This window comes from Mustelus asterias, chromosome 11 (genome assembly GCF_964213995.1).
Source record: "Mustelus asterias chromosome 11, sMusAst1.hap1.1, whole genome shotgun sequence".
NCBI classification, from domain to species: domain Eukaryota; kingdom Metazoa; phylum Chordata; class Chondrichthyes; order Carcharhiniformes; family Triakidae; genus Mustelus; species Mustelus asterias.
Genome location: NC_135811.1, coordinates 81,438,492 through 81,463,352, shown reverse-complemented (window position 1 = coordinate 81,463,352; position 24,861 = coordinate 81,438,492). Strand labels below are relative to the sequence as shown.

The following is a 24,861-nucleotide window of genomic DNA, read 5'->3' as shown; positions in this document are numbered from 1 at the left end:
AGGCAAATTGACATTGAATCAAAGAATGAGCCGTGATGCGAGGTGACTTAAGTCGAATAGGTTTTAAGGAAAAAAGGTTTAAGAATGAAATTTTATAGTTTAAATGGCTGAAGGCAATGCCACTAATGATGGGACAATAAGAGCTAAAGAGTTAGAGGAATGCAGATTTCTTGAGCATTGTAGGACTGGAGGAGGTTAGCAAAAGGAATTCTAATCCTCATATTCAAAAGTGATTTGAATATGAGGATTAGAATTTTGGGTTGGAAACATTGTGTACTGGGAGCCGATGTAGTTCAGCTAGCAGAAGGATTGATGATTGAAACTTATCCAAGCAGTAGTATTTTGTATCAACTAAAGTTAATGGGTATTGGAATCTCCGAGCCTCAACGAGAGCACTGAAATAGTCATGTCTGGAAGTGACATTGTTATGGAAGAGGGTTTCAGCAGCTAATGAGCTGAAGAGGACAATTAGCCAGACAGGCTTCGGTATGGGTGGCACAGTGGGGTTAATACCTGGATTCGATTCCCGGCTTGGGTCACTGTCTGTGTGGAATTTGCACATTCTACCTGTGTCTGTGTGGGTTTCCTCTGGGTGCTGCGGTTTCCTCCCACAGTCCAAAGATGTGCTGGTTAGGTGGATTGGCCATGCTGGGTTGCCCCTTGGTGTTGGGGGAGGGACTGGCTAGGATAGATGCATGGGATTGTAGGGATAAGGCCTGGGTGGGATTGTGATCGGTGCAGACTCAATGGGCTGAATGGCCTCCTTCACTGTAGGATTCTATTCTATGAATAGCAATATGTCACCTTCCATATGTCAGATTTCTGTCAAAACCATGATATAATTGGAATTATCTGTCATAAAGTCATGGATAATAATGGCTTTGTTGGTGAGTGAATGGACATGGAGGAAAATGTGGAGATGTGCAGCAGTTGTTGATCCACTGACTGAGCCCAGTAGGAGCGATGTGGATGGATGAATGGAACAGTAAGTAGCTTGGTGAGATTAACCCCAGCAGCTGGGAGGTTGGGAAGGGGAATGTTGGGGTTGACGCTCATAAAGGAAAAAGAGACTAATATCTCAATAGATCTTTTGGAAAATGTTGCAAGGTATATAGGCTAGTTATGGGATTTGGCCCTAGGACAGTGATAGGTGAGTAGAAAAGCAGAGGAGTTGTGATAGGGATTGTGGGGGAGAATTACTTGAGGAAAATAAAATCTAACATAACTCAGTTACAGAAAGGAGTGGAAATGAGAGGAAGGTCCAAGTATCAAGAAGGGGAAAAGGAAAGTTAAGTTATTGGGCTTGGGTGTGCAATGGTAGATGTACTGCACACACAAATGGGATTCAAGTTGCATGCTCTCCTAACTTTTTTACATTGCTTATGTCCTCATTGTAAACAAAGGATAGGGAGGAGAGAATATGAACAAGTTTAAAGTTAAAATCAGAGGTCGAGTCATGGGATGCCGTTGACTTGTCAAGTTAGACATGGAGCATAAATGTCCATGTTCAGAATCACAACTGTCAGTGGGCAGACTACTGGAGGTTGTCCAGTGGGAAATGGAGATATGAGTATGACTTTGGTGATTAGCAGTAGACACCAACTGATCCAGTACTGAAGTAGAAGAGGGAGAAGCAGCTGGAGTGAATCCCAAAAGCTGACAGCATTAAAACCCAGGAAGCCAAATTATTGTGATGGGTAAAATCCCGCAGGATCAGTGCAGAATAGGAAATTATGGAGAGATACAGAAGGCAGATGTGAAGTTCTAAAGCACAAGTGGATTCACCAGTTATTGGAAGCAAATGAAAGCGACGAAAGTGAAGGTAATTCTAAGCACAATCCCTGGGGGTGAACAAGCCAAAGCAGATCCAACCTGGATCAGCATCGAGTGAAAACATCATACCAAAGGAACAGAAAACTAATGACACAGAAGCAGGCCAGATACTAGAATAGAGGCAGCCTAGCCCATACAGCTTCCATAGAAAGTAGCAACACTGATGGAGGTCACTATGACACACAAGCCAATGGAGAAATGGACTTCAGCCCACAAAAGAATGGATTTCTGCTAAGGACCCACAAAGTAAAGCAGAGAAACTAGCAGTGCATTGCAGTACGGTCAGAAGCTTTGTTGGTATCTGTAACTGGTGGAGATACGGGCTGTAGAAAAGTTGAAACAACATGAGTTGCAGAACAGAATCATGGCAGCTGAGCTCGGGTATAGTACAGCAGATTCTACCAAAGAATCCAAAAGTCTGAAGTCAAATTTGAACCACATTCCAGCTGTTGAATTATGTAATAAAGCCAAATGACAGCCTTTGTTCCTTTTTAAATGTTTGATAAACTGTGGAATTATAAATCATTAGCATAAACTTCTTTCTCCAACCCAAATACCCGTACTATAACGAATAACTCCGGCCATAATGTACTACTGTAATTGTAATATTGGACTTGAGAGTTATGCATTTTCTGTTACACAAAACTGAAACATTCTTTAAAAAATACAAGCAATTCTAAATCTGTTATAACTGAAAATGTTGCTCTCTTAGTAGGAATTGCTCATTTAGTGCTGTAGTTAATTTGTATAAGCAGGTTACTTACCATTATTATGAAAGGCATTTTATAACTTTTTTTGGATGTTAATTAAATGATTGCTAAATCAGACTGAAAACAAAAATACCACAAATATGTAACGGAAGAAATTATATTTGACAGCTGTAATAAATAATTGTTATTGTTAGGTAATTTACGATTCATTCATGACTTGGATTGTTATGAGTTCACACCCATTTGGAAGTGTATTTATTCGAGCAATTGTACAAGGGAGGCTTCTTATAAATGTGTTCAGATCTTTTAGCTGCAACTGGGTTTCCTGTATGGATTCAGAAATGTATGCTTTCCTGTCAGGATGGGGACAAAACTTCACATGTCAACCTAGCAGCTCTTCCTGTGTGCTTGAGACTTAAATGTTTCCAACTGTATAAACAGCACCAAGATCTCACCTGTTCATTGAACAAATGATCATTTGTGTGGGAAGTAATGTGTTCTGTCTTACATTGCGAGAGCTTTTCACCAACATGTTAATTTTATTTGATTTTGTTTTGTCCTGTATGCTGCATACTAGCATTTCATAGTGAGAATAGTATTATTTGGTATTTTAAAGTGAAACATTACACCTCATTCAGATATATACTCTTCCTGTCACCTGACTATAACTGTAATCTGACATTAAAATTGTATAAGGCCGCCCTCTTCCTGTCATGCGATGCAGAGATATGGCAAAACTGTAGCCATAATACTATTAAGGGAAAATTGGAAGATAGAAACTTCTGTAGAACAGGAAAACCTAGAACTAGCAAAAAGAATAAGGCTGCATTTATTTCTAAATTGTGTTAATTGAGAGAGCAAAACATGATCAAATTAACAATATTGTAAATTAATAAATTGGCTCAATCCATTGGACGGAGTCTAACTTTGTAACAAATTCCTGGATGTTTGTGCAATATGACTGGTTTGTCTGTCACGTTGTCTTGTATGAAGGATAGCTTATCTTGTCCTTTTTATTAATATTTTAAATGCACTATTATTCCAAACAGTGCTACTTCAAGTAAGAAATTTCATACTGAGCATGCACTGCAAATTTGCAGACCAGATAGAGGTGGACATAATTAGATATGTTGAACAAGTGGTTTAGAAACTTGGGTTGAAAGTGATGAATTTGTGGATAGTAGTGTTACTGTGTGAGGTGCAAGGTTGAATAAATGGATGTTCAAATTGTGATCTGCATTTTAATGAGGTCAGCATTTTTTGGCTTTGTTGGATTGTGATAGAACTACTGTGTGGCCAGCATTAATTTTGTTTCCTGTCTAATTGAGCATCTTGATGGTAAAGTATTTTCAAAATTTTGCAGCTCTTATTATGTGAGACGGTGGTAACTCAATAAAAACTTAGTTCAGCAATAATAAGCAAATGCAAACTTTAGCTGCAGTCTCAGTCAGTAGAAAAAAATAGGTAATGTAAGTGAAATCCACTGAGGAAATGGCAAAGCTTAATATTATCAACTAATACAAATTACATGGACGCAATGGGCCTAAAGACTTCCTGCTGTGCCATTACCATTCTTTGACTAATTAGAGACTATTAACCAAGAAATTAACACTGGCTTTTGTTGTTCTGTTCTCTCTCTTGTGGTAATGCAGAATTAGTGGCAGGACATTTCTTTGAAAACTATTATCTACCAATAGTTAAAATTGAAAGTCTTCAAAATCCTCAGCAGTAGATACCTCCTGTTTGTCATTCACAATTCCTTGTGATTGCCTAAATGACAACTTGGAGTTTAGCACTCTTCTCGACAATGAGGCCTGAAACTTGGCTCATAGTACAATATTACTTTTTTTTAAATATTGAAAACTTCTACCTCTCTGAATAGTACTGATGACAGTAACCTCAGTGTGTCAATCTATACTATAACCCTTTTTTATCCTGAGTGGCCATTTCAGTCATTTAATAGTTAAGTCTTGGTTGCTACTCGAGAGCAGTGCACTCAAACTGATACCTCAAAGCTCTGACCAAGGTACCACAGACCTGCTTGGGCTTGTCAATTTTTTCGTTCTGTTGCAGCATCTGCAGTAAATAGGAACTCTGTTGACATTTGAGGTTTTAAGATGGGCATTTTCTTGGTAGGGTTATTTAAAATCAAATTAAGAAATCCACTTGAATTCTGTGATTTGTTTAAAATTACTGTAAAATGTTACACCTCATGGGTGAACTTTCCTTCACCTTCCATCCAAAACTGGATGAAGCCAAGGCGCATATCCATATAATGCCAGTTTCTATTTGTGGTTTTAAAGATATACATTTAAAATATTTTCATTTGCTTTCAAAATATCTAGTTATTGCTGCCATAGTTGACAAAATGGTTACTCTTTACATTCTGAGGTCAAGTTCTGCCTATTTGTATCATTAAAACATTCTTTATCCAGTGAAATTTAGACATTTTTAGTCATTGCAAACTAATAGATTCAATGTCACAAACATGTGTTCAGTATAACTAAAATAGTTCTGAAAACTTGCCGCAAAATTGTGTAAAATGTTTTTGGTAATTCCTGTTTGTACCATGAAGTAGAGCAAATCCTTGGATCATGCATTCTCGCAATTTTATACCTTAATATTCTTAACAGCAATTTAATATACTTTAAACAGTTATCCAAAATTTAATTGCATGCGTATATACTGCTTGGCATTTTGTATAATGCTCAAAATCTGTTGGCATAAAACAGAACATGTACCTTTTTTAAAGCAGAGATTTGCACATTCACTCTCCTATTTATTTTAATTTGGCACATATCTTCACAGTAGCATTAGAAACACCTATAGAAAAATACCTTTTGTGAAGAGAATTCTTGGAAAATGGTTAGAGTATATAACATAGGGTAATATTTTAACCGTACTCTATTCCTAATGTAGAACGTGACATGCTTGTAATGTAGATCAGAGCATGGGGGTCATTTTCTCTATCTAAAATGCTTGTAACAATACTATTTATTGTAGGCATGTGACTTTTATACCAGAGGCCTGTGCCTGTGTATCTGAAGTCTCAGCTTGATGTTTGTGGAGGTCGCAGATCCATAACTCGTGGCTCAAAGACTTCACAGCATTTCAAGCCAGAGGGTTCCCTTTTTTTTCTAAAAGTCAGTCTTTTAGGTCTGTCATCTGTCTTGGGCTGTTCAGGATAAGAAACTCAGTTTAGAGCAACAACTGGACCCCCTAGCCGCAGGGGGCCTGGTGTTTGGTGCCCCCCTCACCCTCTGTTTATAATATTCTTGGTAGGTGAAAATGGATGATAGTCCCTGTCTGGGGAGCTAAGAAAATGAGTGGTTGGAAGTACCTTTGCCACAGAAACACTGGCTCTAGCAGAAGCAATAGATATGTGATTTTACTTATAAATGTTTTAAGGGAAATCTTATACAAGGAGAATTCTGAGAATAGTTTGCCTGTTGTAATAGTTACTTTGTATCAAGTTTCACTTGTGCTTCAGTTCTCTATATATTTGAGTTTCAGAGAGCCAGCACAGGCAAGACTGGCCAGGTGGTCTTTTCATTTCCCAACAGGGTGGCTGAAGCAAAAGCAATCAATAATTTCAAAAGGAAATTGGATAGGCATTTGAGGGAAGCAAACCTCTCTGGCAATGGGGATCAAGTGGGGGAATGGGAAAGACTGAATTTCTCTGCAGGGAGCCAGCATGGATTTGATGGGCTAGTGGCCATCTATGCCATAAATGATTCTCTGCCAATGTTTTGCCATTCATAGAGCATTATTTTTAATTTTGTTCTTGGGATATAGACGTCTCTAACAATTGCCCTTGAGAAGGTGGTGGTGAACTGCCTTCTTAACCATTATAGTCCATGTATTGTAGAAACACCCACAGTGCTGTTAGGGAGGGAATTCCATGATTTTGACCTAGCAAAGTGAAGGAACAGTGATATGTTTCCAAGTCAAGATGGTATGTGACTTTGAAGGGAACTTGCAGGTGATTATGTTTCTATGCATCTGCTATTCTTCTCCTTCTAGGTGATAGATTCCATGAGTTTAAAGTGCTGTTGAAGGAGCTTTGGGTTGCTGCAGTGTAATTTGTAGATGGTACACACGCTACCACTGTGTGATGGTGCAGGGAGTGAATGAATGTTAAAGATGGTGGTGCCAATCAAACAGACTCCTTTGTCCTGGATGGTGTCAGGCTACTTGTTGTTGTAGCTGCACTAATCCAGGTAAGTGAAGAGTCTTTGCATTTGTAATCTCTGCTCTTTTCTCTGCATTGGCGGAAATTTTCCAATGATAATCTCGGGGAAGCCACGAGAGAAACGTTTAAGATAGCTTGCATTTGAGTAGAATTTTGGCATAAAACATCAAACAGACACATGGTAAAGATTCAACTATTTTCTGAGGTAACTGGTGAACAGAAAAGTACATAATATATATTGTTGTGTGTCTTTAAGCTTCTGAACTAGTACTTGTCATTTCGTCCCTTGATTAATCCTGCTCAGCAAAGAGCTTTGTCTGTGCATAGATGTGTGTTGTTCTCTCAGCTGCATCAAAATGTATTAAGAGCACGTGGCAATATTGCCCCCTGAATTTTGTAAACCAGATTTGACATGCACTTGGTTTACACTACATGCCTTGACAACCCAAAGTGGGGTTAGTCTATCCATCAGGTTGTCTCATACTCTACAATGGAAAAGGGAAAATCCCAAGGGAACCGAATAGTGATGCTGCAGAGATAAACACCAAGTGGAGAAGTACTACCTAGAAACTATCATCATGAAAGAGGTAGTGTGGGCAAGTTAATGGGGCTAAAGGTAGACAAGTCTCCTGGTCCTGATGGAATGCATCCCAGGGTACTAAAAGAGATGGCGGGAGAAATAGCAAATGCACTAGTGGTAATTTACCAAAATTCGCTGGACTCTGGGGGTTCCCGCATATTGGAAAACAGCTAATGTCTCGCCACTGTTTAAAAAAGGAGGCAGACAAGAGGCAGGTAACTATAGGCTGGTTAGCTTAACTTCTATAATGGGGAAAATGCTTGAATCTATCATCAAGGAAGAAATAGTGAGACACCTGGATATAAATTGTCCCATTGGTAAAACACGGCATGGGTTCATGAAGGGAAGGTATTGTTTAACTAATTTGGTGGAATTCTTTGAGAACATTATTGCAGTGGACAATGGGGAACCTGTGGATGTGGTGTATCTGGATTTCCAGAAGGCATTTGACAAGGTGCCGCACCAAAGACTGCTACATAAGATAAAGGTGCACAGTGTTACGGGTAATGTATTAGCATGGATAGAGGATTGGTTAACTAACAGAAAGCAAAGAGTGGGGGTAAATGGGTGTTTTTCTGGTTGGCGATCAGTGACTAGTGGTGTGCCTCAGGGATCAGTGTTAGGACTGCAATTGTTTACAATTTACATAGATGATTTGGAGTTGGGGACCAAGTGTAGTGTGTCAAAATTCGCAGATGACACTAAGATGGGTGGAAGAACACAGTGTGCAGAGGATGCTGAAAGTCTGCAAAGGGATATAGATAATCTAACTGAGTGGGCGAGGGTCTGGCAGATGGAGTACAATGTTGATAAATGTGAGGTCATCCATTTTGGTAGGAATAACAGCAAAATGGACTATTATTTAAATGGTAAAAAATTGCAGCATGCTGCTGTGCAGAGGGACCTGGGTGTCCTTGTGCAGGAATCTCAAGGAGTTGGTTTGCAGGTGCAGCAGGTAATTAAGAAGGCAAATGGAATTTTGTCCTTCATTGCTAGAGGGAAGGAGTTTAAAAACAGCGAGATTATGTTGCAGCTGTATAAGGTGCTGGTGAGGCCACACCTGGAGTACTGTGTACAGTTTTGGTCTCCTTACTTGAGAAAAGATAGACTGGCACTGGAGGGGATGCAGAGGAGATTCAGTAGGTTGATTCAGGAGTTGAGAGGGTTGGCTTATGAGGAGAGACTGAGTAGACTAGGGCTATACTCATTGGAATTCCGAAGAATGAGGAGAGATCTTATAGAAACATATAAGATAGAAGCAGGGAAGTTGTTTCCACTGGCGGGTGAAACTAGAACTAGGGGGCATAGCCTCAAAATAAGGGGGGGCAGATTTAGGACTGAGTTGAGGAGGAACTTCTTCACACAAAGGATTGTGAATCTGTGGAATTCCCTGCCCAGTGAAGCAGTTGAGGCTACTTCATTGAATGCTTTTAAGGTAAGGATAGATAAATTTTTGAACAGTAAAGGAATTAAGGGTTATGGTGAGCAGGTGGGTAAGTGGAGCTGAGTCCACAAAAAGATCAGCCATGTTCTTATTGAATGGCGGAGCAGGCTCGAGGGGCCAGGTGGCCTACTCCTGCTCCGAGTTCTTGTGTTCTTATGGCGGTGTTGGCTTGGAGCAGGATTTGTGATAATTTGCTATTAAAATTTCATCTTAAACAAATGACCATTGAAAATAAAGAGTTGTTTCCTTATGTTAAAAGCAGCTTTTTGATTTATAGTGGATGGGAAAAACATTTTAAGATACATTTTGCCTAAGGTCTCAATCTTTCCAAATTCACCAGGGATGTGTATGTTCTCCTCCCCCCTCCCCCTCAATCTCTCAGCAGGATAACCACAACTTTATCAGCTATGCTATTGAAAGATTTGGTAGCATGAAAATTTCACATGAATACTGAAATTGATCACAACACCACCACATACTAAGTGTGAGTGTGCACACAATATCTTGGATTCATTATTGTTAACTTGCTTCATGCTGACTCAAGTTGAGAAAGTAATTTATTGGCTACTATTGACTTTGCAATGCCTAACTTGCACAACCTTTACGTGGCTGAGCACTTGAAATGTCATCATAATCAAGGCAATGGTGGGTTTAGTGTAGTTTTGTTGGTACAAACTCAATGGGCCGAAGGGCCTCTTCTATACTGCATGACTCTCATGAATAGTGCTACAATTTGGAAATAAACTGGTAATGTGAAAACAATTGTGTGTAGCTGGTATTGACTGCATGATATTTTATGTGGAGACTTCATTTTAAAGTTGTTTGTTTTTGATCATTAAACAGTATACACAAGAAAATCTAGATGTTGGAGTATTGTCCACAGTTCCAATTTCCATCTTTTTTAAAGAGAAAATGGGGGTGATCTTGCCATTGCGGCAGGGCGAGCTGATGAGATCGGGCGAGAGGCGAGAAAATCGGGTTCACGCCTGATTTCTTGCCTCATGATCTTACCGGCATCGGATATCCGGCGAGGTCAGCCTTTCAGCACGAGGTTGAATAAATTATGTTAATCTAATTTTAATATATTTTGCATGTGTTTAGTGAGCCAGGACTCATTCATCCAGGCTCACTTGGTTCTGTGGCACCTCCGGGAGAAGTTCTCTCCAGCAAGAATCATAGCTGGTCCCCAGCAACTGGGACCAGATGTGTTGGCTTTGTCAGTAGAACCGGAGGCCATTGAGGCCCCCCCAGGGAGGTTGGGGGCAGGGGGTGATGCTCCTTGGATAGTGCCAGCTAAGCACTCTGGCATTGCCCACTGCACCTATTGGAGTCAGAGCCAGACAAGGGTGGGTGGATTGGTGGTGGGGAGGGGGGGACCATTGCATACTCTGCACAGCAATTGGGGGAGGGGGGGTATCATAAGTCAATTGCACAGGACGGTGGGGAGGTCAGTCAGTCCAACCAGGTGGGGTGCGGGTTGTGGTAGGCCGTGGGCCCCTGCGATAGCTGGGGTGGGGGGATTGTGAGGCTTGCGTCAGGCACGGAAGCTGGCTGAGAGCAGCAGAGGCTCTCAGAGCAGAGGGACCTGCGCATGCGCAATGGTGCCCTCTGCTGCTCTCAGCCAGAGTTTGGCCAATTTAAGCCCCTCCCCTCCCCCTACAAGTCAGAAAAGGTTTTTGAGGTTTTTTTAATGCATCAGATAGCAGATTTGGACTCTCCCAAAAAATGGATCAGAAACTTCCTGTTTTCACGCTCGTCTTAGACTTCGAATTTCTTTCGTAAGATTGCCCCCGGTGTGCTGGGGTTCTGGATCTGAACCCAAGGTATATTTTGAAGCCAGACTAGAGCCCAATAATTTTTCTATTTTGGCATAAATGTGAAGATAGTATGCTTCACTCCAGGAGTAATTCTACTGACAAAATTAGGGACCTTTTATCAAAATTAGCTTTATTCATAACAGTTTAAATATTACTCTAACAAAATGTGAAGTAGCTTAACAATTGAACAAAGTTGGAAAAACTAAGTAAAACAACTCTTTTTTTTTAAACTCATCACTATTTCAGTTCGAAGTAAGCAACATTTCCTCTTAGACTTAAAATGCTATTTTAAATGTACTGTAAACCTAGGCATACTTGCAATAAATTGTCAACAGTCTTGAAGCTTTCAGAGAGGTTTTGATTTTCAGAGCAACTTGCAGACTTCTATCTTTAAACAACCCCAACCAGAAGTTGAACAGAGCTGTTTCCCTGCTACATATTTAGCTCTTCCTATTAACCACTATCACTTGACCCTGTATACCTAAACCCACCTTCCATTCCTTTAATCGAAAAACCCCAGGGGACTTGTTTTTGCAAACAAGAGTCCATGAGCCCTCTCCTCAGTAAACACTATGACTAAAATGAGTAATTATCCTGCTTTCCCAGCATTTGAGCTGTATTCCCACAGACATACGACTGCCTGTAGAAAAAAACAGAATTCTAAAAGTCCCTTTTTAAAATATAAAATATATCAATAGCATAGTATCTTCAAGTGTGAAGATGCAAGAAATATTCACAAGAATATGAAAGGATGTACTTGGCTGGAAAAACTGAACATGCTGGTACGCTTTCATTAGAAAAGAGAAGGCTGAGTGGGTGACCAATTGGGGGTTCTTAAGATAGTGAAAGCGCTTTATAAGGTAGATGTAAAGAAAATTTACAATTTATGGGGAAGTACAAAACTAGACATAAGATGGTCACAAATAAATCTAATAGGGAATTCAGGAGAACCTTCTTTACCCAAAAGAGCAATATGAATATAGAGCATCTTATTTAAGGGGAATGCAAAGTATGCACATGAAAAATAGAAAGACATGCTGATTGACTGAGATGAAGTAAGGTGGGAGGAGAATAGTGTGGAGCATAAACATAGGTCAGATGGACAGAATAGCCTGCTTCTGAGCTCTACATTCATTGTAAATTTTGGATATATTGCAAGAACTTCATGTGAGGGGCTACGGAGAAAGCGACTGGTTGATTTGCTAAATAAATGAAAAAATGAGCCAGAGGCACTCCGTAGGAATTTTTGCATCATTTTAGTAGTTGTTTGCACATAGTCAAAATCTAATAGCGCTTGTTTTAAATTATACGTTACCCTCTTTTGCATGAACTGAATCACTTGAAAAAGCAATTATCAGGTTACAAATTTACATCCTCAAATAAAATAATTGAGGCAGCACGGTGACAGTAGTTAGCACTGCTGCCTCAAGGCATCCAATTCCGGCCTTGGGTGACTGGAGTTTGCACATTCTTCCCGTGTCTGCATGGATTTCCTCCACATGCTCCAGTTTCCTCCCACAATCCAAAGATGTGCAAGTTGGATTGGTCATGCTAAATTGCCCCTTGGTGTCACAAGATGTGTAGGTTAGATGGATTAGCCATGGTAAAATGTGTGGGATTGTGGGAAGAGGGCCTGGGTAATAGTCCATGCAGACTCGATGGGCTGAATGGCCTCCTTCTGCATTGTAGGGATTCTATCATAATTAAGATGGCAAATATTTATTCTGCACTTGATTTCAGCCTATGAAATTCGGACAAATGTTTGTATTTATTCATTTTGACTCCTGATTTGGCTGTTAAATTCCATTTTATATACTTTTTAACCATAACCCTCAAAAAAATCTCAAGACTCGTGTCCCTCATTATTGAATGCAATTATCTTATAAATTGGACATACAAGTCTTTTTGTATTTAGAAGGATTTATGACAGGATTGCCATCTTCTTTTCCCACTTCTAACTTTGTCAGTGTTAAATACAGAAGACTTGAACAGATAAGTGGAAGACGTCTTCAGAAAAGGACATTGTGTGCAGAATAGTTTTGTTCCACTGATTAAATTGAGAAATATATTTTTAGTTCATTTCTTTTTATGAATTTTTCCAAGTCCATCTGCCCTACTTTATTTTAATCTTGCTGACCTATTTTCTCCCCCCCCCCCCTTTGCTGTTATCCTATCATTTTCTATTGCAAATTAATAAAACTTTTATACATCAATGCAAATATTAAGAAATCCAACTGTTTCTGAAATATGGATGAAATGGGAGATAGCTTGTTACACCAGCACAAACTTGTTGAGCCAAATGGCATGTTGCTGTGATGAAAATCCTTGACTCTACTTCTCCTGAAAAGCAACAAAATAAAAGAAGCAAACCGAATTCCAACCTGTTCATTCTTGCGTCTGTTGACTATCTTAAAGAAACATTTTACCTGCTCGTTTGGGTATTGTATTAAAGAATTTGGATTTATTTTATTTCAGCATTGTATTTGATTAAAGTTGAGGAGATGTAAATGAAATTTGTCAGTATGTTTTTGTCACATTCAATTCTGGCAAAAGAGGAACAGCTGCATTATTCCTTAGGAGCACTTTGTGATACCTTGCTGCTTAAGCAACATTCAGTTACATTCATATTGCTTTGCAAAATGCAGTCAGGTGATGAAATCTCCATTCTTAACTGAAAGCATTCTAGGTTATATCCATTTCAAAAAGTCACCCACTCTAATCTTGAACATGCATTTTTCTCTAGCTTCTCTTCCATGCCCTCTTCAAGCTAAAATCGTCAATGGAATTCATCTTCTGCTCTTTGATCCTATTGCTATTAAATTGTTGAACATCTTACTTCTGAGGCTCAGGCTAGATCCAGTTGTTCTTGGACAAGCTTCCAAACTTAAATTTGGAAAAGGTGATGAATGCCCACTTTTATATATAAGGAATATGTTAAAGGGAGTAAAAGATTTAGAAATACTTGCTCAAGGCTGAAGGTGTATCAGTTTTTAAGAATGTAATAAATTACAAGTATAAATCTGAAACACTGAAGTATTTTGTTCTCGTACATGCCTCTTTTTAAATGATCTCAAGGTTTTGTTTTGTCATCTGTTCCTCAGATATGCATCGAATTTGATCCAGAAGTGGTATTTGCAAAGAGTGGAGGGTTTTCCTTTGGATATTGTGTCGTACACTTCCTAAATATGTCAAATGTTGTGTGTTTTGAACATAGCATAGCTCATCAGGTTTAGGTTTGAGAACTGAGTTCTAACTCCTATTTGGCTTTTAGGAAGGAAAAGTATAGCATTTTGGAATAAAGTAATCATGGCGCACAATCTGCTTCCTAGGCTCTTGCTGGCTGAAATATCCTGCATTTACAGTTAACCAATAATAAAAGTTAGGCACGCTTGATTTTAGGAAGTAAACTTTTCTCATGATTGGCACCAGGAACCTTATGATGAACTTTGTCCTACATTGTGACCTCACAGCAGACAGCATTTATCTGTCTGTAATTAGGTGCAACTCTCGCTGTAATTTTAAAAATTGACGTTTGATAAGTTGTTCCTTTTGCCGTACCAACATTTTGGCAAGTAGTCACAGGAGCTGGAAGTTTTGTCTCTGGTTCTGTGCCATTTAATGCTTGGATCAAAAATGGCAACCAATGTCTTATGAGCATTTTACTTGGAAATATTTGATTCTTCAAATTTACATGGAATTATTTTGCATCAATAAAACCTTCTTTTGTACCCAGGTTTTGTCTCTTTTTTAATTTTGATGTTCAATACTAAATGCGAGTGAATTAAAAATTTGGTTGAAAACTGGAGACCTGATGATGATTATGAAATTGAATGTTAGGTATATACACATAGAACATAGAACAGTACAGCACAGAACAGGCCCTTCGGCCCACGATGTTGTGCCGAGCTTTGTCTGAAACCAAGATCAAGCTATTTCCTCCCTATCATCCCGAAGTACTCCATGTGCCTAGCCAATAGCTTCTTAAATGTTCCTAAAGTTTCTGACTCCACTATCCCTGCAGGCAGTCCATTCCACACCCCAACCACTCTGAGTAAAAAACCTACCTCGGACATCCTTCCTATATCTCCCACCATGAACCCTATAGTTATGCCCCCTAGTTACCGCTCCATTCACCCGAGGAAATAGTCTTTGAACGTTCACTCTATCGATCCCCCTCATCATCTTATAAACCTCTATCAAGTCTCCTCTCAACCTCCTCCGCTCCAAAGAGAAAAGCCCAAGTTCCCTCAACCTTTCCTCATAAGACCTACCCTCCAAACCAGGCAGCATCCACGTATAGTGACCACTATGAAGGAGGTGTGGACTAGCCTCAAAGGTCTGGTTGCTTTTGAATATTGAATTGTGGGATGGTTTGGGATAGATGATGGTGATTGAGTGATAAGAATGACTTGCATGATGTAAGATATTGACACGCTAATTATCTAGTGCAGAGTTTCCCACCGTTTGGACCTCCCAAGAGTACTGACGGACCCCTGAGAAACATTCTTATTATGTTGAAGGGTTGTTTTTGCAGAATGGGTACAAACATACAAAAACAAATTTATATCAGTTATTATAGCCCAATTCATTGCTGACACCACAGGGTCATTTTCAGTATCACTGCCTGGGCTGCATTGTGTCAAAGCACATCATCATCCACACTTTTTTTTTGAACCCTACCCAATTTGGGTTCATAGGGTGGAGATTCACCACCAAGCTATGTGCACTGCCAATTTGAAATCGTATTAGTATTCCCTCTGTGGGCTGCCACAGTCACATGCCTGTTATCACTAATGCTTCTGAGTTCCTTTCACGGTTCAGACATTAGATTTGGCTTTTCACATGCTGTTTTTCACAAGTGTGATTTAATCAAGTTATGCTTCATATACTAGGCCAAACTGGGTTCTGCAAAACCCTGGGGTTCCACAGGAGACATCCTGAGGTTCGCTGGTAACACGAGGGAGTATAATATCATCACTATCACAGTGACATGGTTGAGGGAGGAGCAGGACTAACAGCTCAATATTCTGGGTTATAGAATCTTCAGGTGAGACCCGGGGAGGGAGGAGGAGGAGGAAATGTGAAAGAGAAGGTGGTGTTGCATTATTGACCATGGAATCGATTACTGCAGTAAGGAGCAATTATATCTTAGCAGGCTCTTCAATTGAGGGTGGAACTTGAAAACAAAAAGGGGGGCAATCATGTTGCTGGGAGTGTATCACAGACCCCAAACAGTTAAGGAGGGGTAGGAGAGCAGATATGTGGGCTAATCTTAAAGAAGTGTAAAAGTAATAGTAGGGGATTTCAACTTCCCCTGTAGTAATTGGGATGGGCAAAGTGTGAAAGGCTTAAAGGGGATGGAATTCTCAAAGTATATCCAGGAGAGCTTTTTGAGCCAGCACATAGAAAGTCCTACAAGAGAGGGGGTGGTACTGAACCTAATTTCAGGGAATAAAATGGGGCAGGTGGCACAGATGTCAGTGGGGGAGCATTTTGGTGATGGTGACCATAATTTGGTAATGTTCAAAATAGACTAGAAATAGAGGTTCTGAATTGGGGAAGGCTGCTTTTTAATATGATAAGACAGGATCTGGCCAAAGTCGACTGGGAGCAGCTACTTGTATCCGTAGTGGGAGTCATTCAAAAAGGAAATGGAGTGTGTACAGGGCCAACATGTTCTGTAAAGGGTGAGACCAAAAAGTGCAGAGAACTCTGGATGTCGAGGAATATACAGGATTGGATAGGGGGGGGGGGGGGGGAATGCTTATGGCAGAGACAGGGGGCTCAAAATAGTGGATGCCCTAGAGGAGTATAGGAAAATTAGAGTGAAGAGGGTGAATAAAGAAAACACTGGCGGGCAAGATAAAGGAAAATCTTAAGGTGTTGTCTATGTATATTAGGGACAGGAGGGTAACTAGGAAAGAGTAGGAGCCAAAGTGGCAATCTGTGTGGTCAAAAGATGTAGGTGAGGTATTAAATGAGTATTTTGGATCTGTGTTCACTATGGAGAAGGGCGGTGCAAGTAAAAAAGATTTTGGCAAGCTTAAGCTTTTGGGAACAATTCTATAAGTTTCAAGATACTTGTAGAAAAGGATAGAAGTATTCTCAGAGTGAAAGTACTAAACTGGGGGAAGGCTAACTATGACAGTATTAGGCAGGAGCTAGGGAATGTAGACTGGGAGCGGCTGTTTTAGGGTAAATCCACATCCAATATGTGGGAGTCTTTTCAAAGTCATTTGACAATTCAGGACAAGTATGTCTCTGTAAAATTGAAGGATAAAGATGGCAAGATTTGGGAACCCTGGATGACCGGAGAGATTGTGAGCTTAGCGGAAGAGAAGAAGGAGGCATACATAAGTTTCAGGAAATTGAAAATGGATAAGGCTTTTAAGGAATAAAAAGGTAGCAGGAAAGATCTTAAACAAGGACTTAGGGCAAAAAGGGGCCATGAAATGTCTGGCAGGCAGGATTAAGGAGAATCCCAAGGCTTTTTATGTTTATATCAGGAGGAAGAGGGTACTAAGGAAAGGGTAGGTCCCTCAAGGACACTGGAGGGAATTTGTGTGTGGAGCAGATGAGGTGGGTGAGGTCCTTTTTAATGAGTACTTTGTATCAGTATTCACGAAGGAGAAGGATGTGGTGGATGGTGAGTGTAGAAAAGAGGATGTTGAGATAAAAAGGGAGGAGGTATTTAAGGTGGACAAGTCCCCAGAGCTAGATAGGGTCCATCCTAGAATACTGAGAGGTGAGGGAAGAAATTGCTGAGGTCGTGACCAAAATCTTTGTATCCTCTTTAGTCATGGGCAAGGTACCAGAGGATTGGAGAGTAGCTAACATTGCTCCTCTGTTTAAGAAGGGCAGAAGAGACAATCCGGGAACTTACAGTCCTGTGAGCCTTAAACCAGTGGTGGAGAAATTACTGGTGAAGTTTCTTAGGGGCATGATGTACTCACATCTGGAAGCGACTTTAGGCAGCATGGTATTGTGAAGGGGAGGTCGTGTCTCACAAACTTGATTGAGTTATTTTGAGGAAGTGACAAGAAAAATTGACCAGTGCAGAGCAGTGGATGTTGTATATATGGACTTTAGTAAAGCCTTCAGTAAGGTTCCTCATGGCAGGCTGATACAGAAGGTGAAGTCATATGGGATCTGAGGTGAGCTGGTAAGATGGATACAAAACTGGCTTGGGCACAGAAAGCAGAGAGTAGCAGTGGAAGGATGCTTTTCTAACTGGAGGTCTTGTGACAAGCTGTGTTCCACAAGGATCAATGCTGGAGCCTCTGTTATGATTTGGAGGAAAATGTAGGTAGCCTGATTAGTAATTTTGCAGATGATATAAAAACTGGGGAAGTAGTGGATAGGAGGGGGATTGTCAGAGGATATAAATTGGCTGGAGACCTGGGCCGAAAGATGGCTGATGGAATTTAACCCAGACAAATGTGAGGTGATGCGATTTGGAAGGTTTACTGCAGAAGGAAAGTATACAGTAAATGGTAGAGCCCTTAGAAATATTAACATCCAGAGGGATCTAGGTGTGCAGATCCACAGTTCCCTGAAGGTATTAATTCTGGTGGACAAGGTGGTCAAGAAGGCGAATGGCATGCTGGTCGGGGCGTTGAGTATAGGAATTGGAAAATCATGTTGCAGCTGTATTAGTCTTTGGTTAGGCCGCATTTAGAGTGTTGTGAACAATTCTGGATGTTGACGCATTGGAAAGGGTGGAGAAGAGATTTATCCAGGATATTCCCTGGTTTGAAGGATATGGACTATGAAGAAAGGTTGAACAAACTTGATTGTTTTCATTGGCGCGTCGGAGGATCAGAGGGACCTGATAGCGGTTTACAAGATTATGACCGGCTTTAAAGTTTATTTATTAGTCACAAGTAGGTTGACATTCACACTGCAATGAAGTTACTGTGAAAATCCCCTAGTCGCTGCACTCCGGCGCCTGTTCGGGTACAACTGAGGGAGAATTTAGCATAGCCAATTCACCTAACCTGCACATCTTTGGGCTGTGGGAGGAAACTGGAGCACCCAGAGGAAACCCATACAGACACAGGGAGAATGTGCAAACTCCACACAGACAGTGACCCAAGCCGGGAATCCAACCCGGATCCCTGGCGCTGTGAGGCAGCAATGCTAACCACTGTGCCGCGTGGATAGTCAGAGTCTTTTTCCCAGGGTTGAAGGGTCAATTACTTGGGGGCATAGGTTGAAAGAGAGCGAGGAAAGTTTAAAGGAGATGTAAGGGCCAAGTTGTTCTCACAGGGTGGTGAATGCCTAGAACGTGCTGCCGGAGGAGGTGGTGGAAGTAGATTCTGTAACAACATTCAAGAAGCGTCTGGATAGATGCATGAATAGGCAGAGAATAGAGGGGTATGGACCACATAGAGGCAAGAAAATATTAGATTAGAGAGGTGACTGTGCCAGCACCGGCTTGATGGGCCAAAGGGCCTGTTCCTTTGCTGTACTGTTCTTTGTTCTTAAAAATGGATAAATCCCTAGGCCCAGATGAGATCTATCCTCTGCTGCGGTGTGAGGCAAGGGAGGAGATTGCAGGAGCTCCGATACTAATTTTCAAATCCTCTCTGGCCACAGGAGAGGTATCAAAGGACTGGAGGAAAGTTAATGTGGTACCATTATTCAAGAAGGGAAGTAGAGGGAAAAAAACAGGTAATTACAGGCCAGTAGAGGTGTAGGGAAATTATTGGAAAAAAATTCTGAGCGACAGAATTAATCTCCAGTTGTGGAGGCAAGGATTAATCGGGGATAGTCGGCAAGGCTTTGTCAGGGGGAGGTCATGTCTAACAAATTAGACTGAGTTTTTTAAAGAGGTAACTAAGTGAGGACCATGCAGTTGATGTAGTCTACACTGACTTCAGTAAGGCTTTTGACAAGGTCCTGCATGGGAGACTGATGAAGAAGTTAGGAGCCCATGGGATCCATGGCAGTTTGCAAATTGGATCCAAAATTGATTTAGTGACAGGAGGCAGAGGATGATTGTCGAAGCTTACATTTATAACTGGAAGCTTGTGTCTAGTGATGTATTGCAGGGATCAGTGCTGGTCCCTTGCTGTTGGAGTGTACATTAATGATCTAGACATGAATGTGGGAGGTATGATCAGTAAGTGTGCAGATGACACACACATTGGTGTGCGATAAAGAGCGAGGGGGAAAGCCTTAGATTATAGGAAGATATAGACCAGATGAGCAGAACAGTGGCAAATGGAATTTAACCCTGAGTAGTGTGAGGTGATTGAATTGGACTAACAAGGCAAGAGAATATACAATGAATGATAGGACACTAGTCCAGAGGGCGAGAGGGATAAGCTAAGGTGGTTAAGAAGACATATGGGATACTTGTCTTTTTATATAGCCATGGTATAGAATACAAGAACAAGGAGGTTATGATGGATCTGTAAAAAACGTTCATCAGGCCACAGTTAGAGTACTGTGTGCAGTTCAGGTTGCCACTCTGTTGGAAGGATGTGCTTGCACTAGAAAGGGTGCAGTGGAGATTCACAAGATGGGCTGAAACATTTTGGCTATGAAGAGAGGCTGGTTAGGTTGCGGTTGTTTACCTTGGAGCAGAGAAGGCTGAGAGGGGACCTGACTGAGGTGTACAAAATTATGAGGGACATTTAAAGGGTAGATAGGAAGAAACATTTCCCCTTAGTAGAGGGGGTCAATAACCGGGTGGTATAGATTTAAGGAAAGGGGCAGGAGATTTCGAGGGGATTTGAGGAAAAATCTTTCACCCTGAGGGTGATAGGAATCTGGAACTCACTGCCTGAAAGGGTGGTTGAAGTGGGAACATTCAAGAAGCATTTAGATGAGCACTTGAAACGCCATAGCGTACAAGGCTATGGACCAAATGCTGGAAAATAGGATTAGAATAGATAGCGCCGATTTGAAGGGCCTCTCTGTGCTGTAAATGTCTGACTATGTATTTGTCAATACTGAAAAGGTTAACACCAGAGACAAACTAGCTATCTGTCAATTAATTTGTAGGCATGTCCTCCAAGTTTATCATTGCTATCATCTCAAAACCAAACTGCAGTCCCTCTCGTGAGAGAAGTAGGTTAATTCTTGGGCAACTGATTCATGATAAGCACAGGTTTTATATAATATATATAAAATTGCAATTGGCCGAACATTTTTTCCCAATATTTTAGCATGTAACCATTGTGCAAAATTGATTTCAAATGTCTTTGCCCAACTCAAGCTGATTTCTTTTGATAGTGTTAGCTCACTGCCTTAGTTTGTACTGAATTTTCTATCCTTTCATAGGATGCGGGCATAACTGGCTAAGCCAGGATTTATTGTCCTTGGGAAGATTGTGATGAACCATTTTCTTAAAACACTACAGACCATATGGCGTAGATACGCCCACTGTGCTATTGGGAAAGGAGTTCCAGGATTTTGACTCAACAACAGTGATGGAATAGCAATTGTTAGGAACCAGATTAGAAACTCCAAGGTATATTATGAAATTGGCCTAGACTCCGACTATCTTTTTTGACATTAGTGCGAGCATAAAGTATTTTGCTTCAGGTGTGATTCTATTGACCCACTAGGAAGCTTTTATTAAAACAAACTTTATTTAACAATACAGTTTGACTATAACCAAAAGGAATTAGTGCAACTTTTGAGATACTTAAACATGACAAGGTATAATTTTTAACTGCTAACTATCTCTATTATTTCCAGTTTAAGCAATATTCCCCATAGACGTAAACTCCTCTTCAGCATCAGTTAGCAAAACATACAGGCTTATGTGAGTTGCTAGTCTTCCAGCCTTTTACCACCTCTGGACAGAGAAAAAGAGACGCTTGTCTTCTGACTCTCAGACAGCAGTCTCCAGAGAAAGACCGATCTATCTTCAAACAGCAGAACTCCAGAGAGAGGGAGGAAACACCTTGCCTTGGCAGATCCCAGCAGACAACTACTTGTCGCTCTGAAGACCTAGCTTTGCCCATTCACATGACTTTCTCATGTCAATCAATCCAATTAAACCCGACTCTGAAACCCCAGGCGACAACCCTAAAAATAACAAAACTACATTAACTCATTAAAACACCCCAATAATCTGCATGTTCAGCACATGGGCTGCGAGTTGTAGACAATCGGCATCTTAATCCGAGTTTGATGTATAAAACAGTCCCCTCACAAGAAACATGACACAAATATATTTCTTAAAGGCACAGAATCATCACACACTTATGATTCCAAGTCAGGATGGGCGTGTGACTTGGAGGGGAACTTGGTGATGATCTCATGCATCTGCTTGCCCTTCGAGGTGGTAGAGATTGCATGTTTGAAAGTTGCTGTTGAAGGAGCCTTGCTGAGCTGCTACAGTGCATCTTGTATATGGTACACTCTGTTGCCACTGTGCATCAGTGGTAACAGGAGTAAATGTTGAAGGTAGTAGCAGGGTGCCAATCAAGTTTTGTCTTGAATGTTGTTGGAATTGCACTCCTCCAGGTAAGTGGAGAATATTCCAGCACAATCCTGATTTGTGCCTTGTAGATGGTGGACAGTCTTTGGGGACTTGAGTTACTTGCTGCAGAATTGCCTGCATCTGACTTGTTTTTGCAGTTACAGTATTGATGTTTCTGGTCAATGGTAATGCCCAGTATGTTGGTGGATTCAGCAAAAGTAATATCAAGGGGAGATGGCTGGATTCTTCCTTGTAAAAGTTCCTGGGGCACTAGTGGCATAAATGTAATTTATTAAGCCTGAATGTTGCCTATGCCTTGCTGCATTTGGGCACTGCTTCAATATGTGATGAGTTGCAAACGGTGCTGACGGTGTAGAACTTCAAAAAGACATAAGCAAGTTGGTGGATAGGTGGCAGATGAAGTTCAATATGTAGAAATATGAGATGATAAATTTTGATAGGAAGAACATGGAGTGACAGTAGCAAATGGCACAAATTTTTAAAACATGCGGGAGCAAAGGGACCTGAGTGTCTGTGCATCAGTCATTAAAAGTGGCATGACTGGTTGAGTGAATAGTTAATAAAGCATACAGTATCCTCAACTTTAATAATAGGGACATAGTGCAGGAGCAAGGAGGTTATGTTGAAAGGTTATGTTATGTATAAGGCCTCCGCCGGAGTACTACGTACAGTTCAGGGCACCACATTTTATCAAGGGTGTGAAGGCTTTAGAGAGAATATAGAAAAGGTTTATGCAAATGATTCCAGGGGTGAGAAACTTATGTTATGAAGATGGATAGAGAAGTTGGGATTTTTTTTTCCTTGGAGAAAAGAAGGCTGAAAGGAGATTTGAAAGAAGTATTCAAAATCTCAAGGGCTTGGACAGGGTAGATGGGGAGGAACTGCATCCATCGGAGAGAGGATTGAGAACCAGGGGCATGGACTTGAGATCAATCAGTTAAAAAAAAGCAAAGATATTGAGAGAACTTTTTCACACAGCAAGTAGTTGGGGTCGGGAGTGCACTGTCTGAGCATGTGGTTGAGACATTCAAGAGGGAATTAGATTAGTATCAGAAACAATGTCCAGGGTTACAAGAAGAAGACAGGAGAGTGGCAGTAGGTGAAATGCTCATTCAGAGAGCCAGTGCAAACATGATGAGTCAAATGGCCTCCTACTGTGCAGTAATCAATTGCAATTTCCCACCAAGTAATGTACTCTTATGGAAAAAATCCTAGACAATTTAATCACCAATAACAGCAGCATGCATTTGTATCACGCCTCTTATGTGCAGCAGAAGACGTCCCAAGGCATTTACAAAAATAAAAGGAACAGTTGCTGAGTCATGGATGTAAGGGTTGCCAGGGGATACTCGAGGCCAGATTGAAAAGATGGCTTTTATGAAGGTTTTTAAACAAGACCATAGGGTTTTTAATTCTGATGTTGAAATTTAATTCACAGGATGTGGCTATCACTGATAAGGCTCAATCAATGTTCCTTTTTTAAAAATTTGAATTTATTTAACTGAGAGCTCCTATAAGTTGTTCATGCACACAGCATTTTGTTTTTAAAGAAGTTGACTTGTGCACAAGGGCTTCTGTGTTCTTTTGGGAAGATTGATCTCTGGTTGCTCTGAAAAGCAGGTTATGGCGGTACCCTTGAACCATTTCAGTCTTTATAGCAGTTTGATAACAAAGTGGCTTACTAGACCATTTCAGGAAGACCGTTAAAGTCAACCACCTGATGTGGGACTGGATTTTTCATTTTGGTTAGACGGAGTGAAATTTATAACAGGTTGCCTAAGAATATTCCTGAACTAGTTGAACAACTGGTTGAACAGTTTGAATAGCTGTTTCTTAAAAAAAAAGTTCAAATCTCAGACTGCCGTGGTGGGATTTGAACTCTTCTGCCCCTGTATCTGACCTTTGGCTCACTCAGAAAAGGGAATTGCATGGAGGTCATCTGGGCTGATGACATTTTGGACACCTGTGGATACATCTTTCAGCTTTGCACTGGATGTACAGAATTTGTAAACAGCTGATTGAGGGATTTCTCAGCTTTATAGAAATCATAGCATCCTATAATGCAGAAGTAGGTCATTTGGCCCATCGGGTCTGCACCGACCACAATCCCACACAGGCTCTATCCCCATAACCCTATGCATTTACCCTAGCTAGTCCCCCTGACACTAAGGGGCAATTTAGCATGGCCAATCCGCCTAACCTGCACAGCTTTGAAATGTGGGAGGAAACCAGAGCACCTGGAGGAAACCCACACAGACACCGGGAGAATGTGCAAACTCAACACAGTGACCCAAGCCGGGAATCGAACCCGGGTCCCTGGCGCTGTGAGGCAGCAATGTTAACCGCTGTGAGGCAGCAGTGTTAACCACTGTGCCACCGTGTCGCCCTCTTGCAATTCAATGTATTTTTCTACTTCAAAATTTCCTGTCCCAGAAGACGTTAGAAAATGTAAGGATATCAAAAATGCAACATTATTTTATATAGGAAAAGGTGTTGGCTATTCAGTTCCTCAAATCTGTACCCTTTCACTATTGCAGGCTGACCTGCATCTTAATTTCATGTATCCCACCTTTTATTTGTAACTTTTAATATCCTCACAGAAATTCTCATTTTATTTAAAGAATGCATGGGTCAGAATTTTTACTTTTGGTGACAACTTGACCTTCCTGTCGGTATATTTTTGTATGATTAATGTAAATGGATAAAGTAAGTGCTAGAGTAATAACTCCCCACAACTTGTTTACTTACAGTAAGGTTTAATTCATACAAAAATATTTGATTCTTTTAAAATACATTGAGTTGAATACCAGAGGGAAATGCTATG

General features: G+C 40.7%; 1 protein-coding gene across 1 annotated transcript in view; it reads left to right on the top strand.

Annotated features, from left to right (window-relative positions):
- LOC144500622 (zinc finger protein 652-like) overlaps nucleotides 1-24,861 on the top strand; it is a 73,456-nt gene that overhangs the window by 18,822 nt on the left and 29,773 nt on the right.